This window comes from Engystomops pustulosus, chromosome 3, assembly GCF_040894005.1.
Source record: "Engystomops pustulosus chromosome 3, aEngPut4.maternal, whole genome shotgun sequence".
In the NCBI taxonomy this organism is placed as follows: domain Eukaryota; kingdom Metazoa; phylum Chordata; class Amphibia; order Anura; family Leptodactylidae; genus Engystomops; species Engystomops pustulosus.
In genome coordinates this window covers 34394126-34399648 of record NC_092413.1, presented here as the reverse complement: position 1 = coordinate 34399648, position 5523 = coordinate 34394126, and positions in this window count along the sequence as shown.

Below are 5523 nucleotides of genomic sequence, written 5' to 3'. Positions count from 1 at the left end.
TCTCTATCCCTTCATTGTCCCTCTACATGCCTGTAAACCTAAGCAATGAGGTCCTAAAGCTGTATGCAAATGACCTGTGAAATGTCCAATGAAGCATTAGCATATTCAAGCTGTCCACCTTATTCATGAGTGGGAGGCACAGCCACACCCCCAGTGCTTGACTGACAGCCTGTATAATGATGTGAGGCTGTATAATGATGTGCTTCCTGGTGCTGGTGGCCACGCCCCCTGCAGCCTGTGTGTGCATGTGTGTGTAAAGGAGATATACAGCAGCTCCAGGCAGCCATGTTATAGCAGAACATGTCAGATTCATGTGTAGCTGATGTCTGTGTCTCTCACCTGTATATTAGGAGGATGCAGCATGTCAGCAGATACAGCACACACTAGCCATGATTAAGAGCGGTCTGCCCGCTTGAAACATGTTGGCCATGTAACACTCTGGAATTTTAACAATTATGCCCTAATAAAAGTGTGGATTATCTTGGATGAAGCTGGACACGGAATCCTTTTTTCCTACGTCTGTTAACCTGTTGCAGCCCTTGCAGTGGGGCAGTCCGTGCTTCATTGGATTCTCCTGTTTGGCGTGAGGTGAGCTGGACTCCTTCAAATTTACAGCACACACTAGCCATGCTTTACTATACATTACACACAGACATGAGCAGGGGGAGGAGAGGGGAGGGGTAACAGGGGTGACATCACTGCCTCTGACCATGTGACCAGCCTCATTTACATGATAAAGAATAGATGATTTTACAATGAATAATGTATGAAATAACTAGATAAAGGCTGGGATGGAATCCTTGTGATCTGCTCCAACAGGTAGAGGTAACAGGACTAGTGACACAGACCTGATGACAGGTGTCCTTTAAGGCATGAAATCAAATGGTAGATTTCCTTTAAGGGGCTAAAATGGTCTTCAAAACAGCATCAATTCTCTTTCCCTTACACATAGTTGAGGGAACCTAGTAGGGAGATCTTCTCACTCTTCATATAATCCCAGACAAATTGTCTGATATTAAGATTATGGTTCTATGGGGACATCCTCACTTTCAGAATTCATAGTTTTGTATATTAAAAGTAGTTCCATATGAAATTTGTTATATGTTTGGGGAGGTTGTCAACTGCAGAAAACATTTGGACATTTGTCTTGCTTATGGTATTGCATGATGCAGTGGCAACTAGGAGAGGCAGGGCCCCATAGAAGGCTTCTGAATGGTGCACCAATTCCAAATATGCATATTTGTATAGTCACATATCAGAATTACAATCATACATTTATACACTTATGTGCACACATATAGAGCATATACACACAGATACAGTTCCATATACAGAGGTAGAGCATATATACAGACACCATACACTGTATACACATACAACATATATACATCACAATATGTTAAATACATAATATGCTGTACAATGTGCAGCATTATATGTACCTAGTGGTGCACATCCTTCACACTTTAGTGTGTCAGGTCGGATGACGGGGCCCCCTGACACTGTGTGCCCCATAGCAGCTGCTATGGCTGCTACCACTGTAGATACCCTCCTGGCATGATGGATAAATATTGAGGACTTCATAAGTTCTGACGAAATACCCTGCTCCATTTAAAATAATAAAAAATCTGTATTTAAATAGCACCATTATATTGCACAGTTCAGAATATGGGTTGCATGTATAAATACAATAAGATATTACAGGGTAAAGAAATCGTCATCAGTTGAAACAATGTAATGAGGGTCCTAATTGCAAGAGCTTACAACCTCCAATTATAATAATAACATAGACAGGAGGTTGCGTGATTAATTTCTTACCAAGAAATGTTAAATAGGAATCATTTTTCGGAAAAATGTGTTTATTATACAGTTTTCCCAGTTCTCGATTCAATATTTTGGATGTATAGGATATTGACTAAGTATGTATTGTTTTTTTTTCATTTGCGATTGTTAACTTTTTTTTACATGCATCAGGATTTTAATTTGTTCACATACACCATGTGTGTATCCAGCCTTGTTTAGACTTTAATAAATTTGCTGAATGTGCTCTTATGTGTAAGAGACGTTACAGGGAAACCTGTCATCAGAAATTTGCCTAATAAACCACTGCCAGTATGTTGTCAAGCAGTTGAACAGCTTCTAAATGATTTCTTTCATGGCCCAGCATGGTGGCATCATCCAAAAAATCTACTTTGATGTTAGATGTATAGGCGGTCCCCTACTTAAAGACACCCGACTTACAGACGACCCCTAGTTAAAGACGGACCCCTCTGCCCACTGTGACCTCTGATGAAGCTCTCTGAATGCTTTACTATAGTCCCAGACTGCAATGATCAGCTGTAAGGTGCCTGTAATTAAGCTTTATTGATAATCCTTGGTCCCATTACAGCAAAAAATTTTAAAACTCCAATTGTCACTGGGGCAAAAAAAAAAAAATTTGCCTCGATCTACAATTATAAAATATACAGTTTCGACTTACATACAAATTCAATTAAGAACAAACTTTCTAGTATTTACCCGGGGACTGCCTGTAGTAAGTTAGGGAGGCGGAGAGTTTAACATTGAAGTCAAGCTCTCCCTGTCTCTGAAACCTCCTACCATGGGATTGACATCATGCTCCGGAGATCTGATCAATGACTCTGGATTACAGTGAAGGGGGCGATCTGAGGCAGGGAAAGCCTTACTTCAGTGTTAAACTCTCCGCCTCCTTGACTTCATAAAACCAATTTACATCTAACTTCATAGTTGATTTTCTGGATGATGGCACCACACCAGGCCATGAAAGAAACATCATCTAGTAACTTCTCAGTTGCTTGACAACATACAGGTAGTGGGTTATTAGGGCACTTTCTGATGACAGGTTCCCTTTAAATGCCCCATGCGACTTTCTAACAGTAAAAAGTTGGAAAGAAAACACTAAAACAAAACCACTTTTTGATAACAAAAAAAAGGTCGGAAAACGGTAAATGCTCAATCTCCTTCAATGTCTTTTAACTATTTACTAAGTTCTTTGCCTCATTATAATGCATATGATATATGTATAGTCATAGACCAAGTGTTGCTATACATTGATTGAATATTACCAATAAAACATAACATTACCAAAAAAAAACAATCACTAAAAATATTGCTGTGCCCGGATGAAATATTACTAGCATATTATTATAAACAGCCATGTAAAGCTCAATAATACCAATCACTAAAGCACTGCTATATAAAGCCCAGATCACCACAGTACTACAATCACTGAGTATTACCACCATACTGATCATGAATAAATTGTGATTACACTATAATTTAACCCAGTTCATTGCGTTTTGCTCACTTTTTATGTCTTTTCAATTCAGTCAGACAAACATGACAACTTCTTTTTCCCTTAACATGGTAATTGATTCTGACATCTTCACAGGAGTCAGATTTATCGACAATTCAGTCATTGAAAGGTCTGCGCTTTATGTCATTCTTTGTTCAGTTAAAATGAGTAAAAATCAGTCCATGGTCATTATATTTATACACAGATGCAGGTCTAGCTACAGTCACATTAATTGAGCTGTGGTTTGTGCCGAGACATGGACCTGTGTATCCATCACATCAGGGCCGGCTCCAGGTTTAAGTAGGCCCCTGGTGACAGAGCCTTAGTGGGCCCCTTTTCAGAAAACTGACGTCCCAGCGTCACACTGTCCCCTCCCATAGCCAGATTGTCACCCCATAAGTCACACTTTCACCCTCATATAAGGCACACTCCCCCCCTCTCCCATAAAAGGCCTTCTTTCCCAATAAGCCACACTGCCCCTTACACCCATAAGCCACACTGTCCCCTCCATAAGGCACACTATTTCCTCCCATAAGGCACTCCCCCCCCTTAAGGCACACTGCCACCCCCATAAGGCAAACTGTCCTCCCATAAGGCACACTGTCCCCACCTTTCCCTTAAAGCACACTGTGTCCTCCCCCCACTTGCCCATAAGGCACACTATCCCCACCTTTCCTATAGAGCACACTGTCCCCCCTTCCCCATAAAGCACACTGTCCCCCCACCTATAAGGCACACTACCCCCCCCACTCCGGGAAATTAAAAACCCTCACCTTTACCTGTTGCCTTCTTTCTTCTGATGTGCCTGCTGTACACGCCGGCAGAAGTCGGCAGACGTGATGACATCATTATGTGCGTCGGCTTCAGAGCCACCACAGTGCGAAGTGCCGCTTCGGGGGAACGAGGAAAGGTGAGTTTTGGATTCTGCCTCTATACTGCGCTCGCGACATTCGCAGCATAGAGCCAGTAAGCTACAAGAGCCGGAAGGTGATCATTTGTACCAGTGTCTTTAAGCAACAATGGTACAATTGATCCGGGGTGCCAAATTTTTTTTTGGCACCGGGCCTGCATCACATGATCATGGACTGGTGTTTATCGGCCAGAAGAAAACAAGTAAAGAAATTGTATAACTTTTTATCATACAAACAAAAACTGGTTTTAAGAAAAAAAAGTCTTTAAATTATGCAAATTAGCTTGAAGGGCTTTCGGCTCCATTAACACCTGATGAACCCCGAACCCACTCATTTGCATAATTTTAGAAGCTTCTTTTTGTAAAAATCTGGGCATAAGAAGATAAAAGAAGAGCAGATGCTGCCAGAGGGAACACACAACAGTATGGTGGTAGATGTCCTTTAACTATATCAGCATCCCTAGAATGCCAATATACAATACAATTCAATATAACTTTATTGATCCCTTTCGGGAAATTGAGTTGTACAAACACTGGGATTACATATAGGTAGGTAAACACACAAGTAAACTAATGCAAACTAAGGACTTAATGGGGACAGTTAATCGGGAGTTGGGGGTGAATGGGCAGTTGGGTTCGATCATTATGTTCTGTCGGTGCCGCTTGTTTTACTGTAGAGTTCAATGGTCGTTGGAATGAAGGAGTTCCCGAATCTTTCAGTACGGCAGTTAATTTGTCATTAACGCTCGTTGAATGTGCTCAATTGATTAGCTATCAGATGGTACAATGGGTGTGATTTGTTTGATGTTATTGCAACAAACGTGTTCATGCATCTACTTCTCCAGACTTCTTCAAAACTACAGAGAAGTACTACAATATACTGTAGTTGAAAGTGGTAACCACACTGAGTAGTACATATTTGACCCCATTCTGCTGCAACAGATAAAGGGGAACCGAGGAGAACCAACCCCATCCCAACCTGCCTATAGCCTGTTCCTCATTTCCCTATGATAATTTTAGCACCCTGTATCAAGCCCTGATGCACAATACATATTCAAGGTATGAGACATGTGTTGAAGAAGATAGAGTTAAAAAAAGAAAACATGGCTTATATGAATAATGTAATAGTAAACGGTGGGGCTTAGATCACTAAGGATATAATTACAAGATATGGATATTACATCTAAACAACAGACCTTGCTAATAGTGTTCATACTGTATTTTATGACTGAATGTCACATCAGGGCAAGGGATACCTTTCATTTAGGAAACGAATGGCATCACAGGCAGTAATTCATAG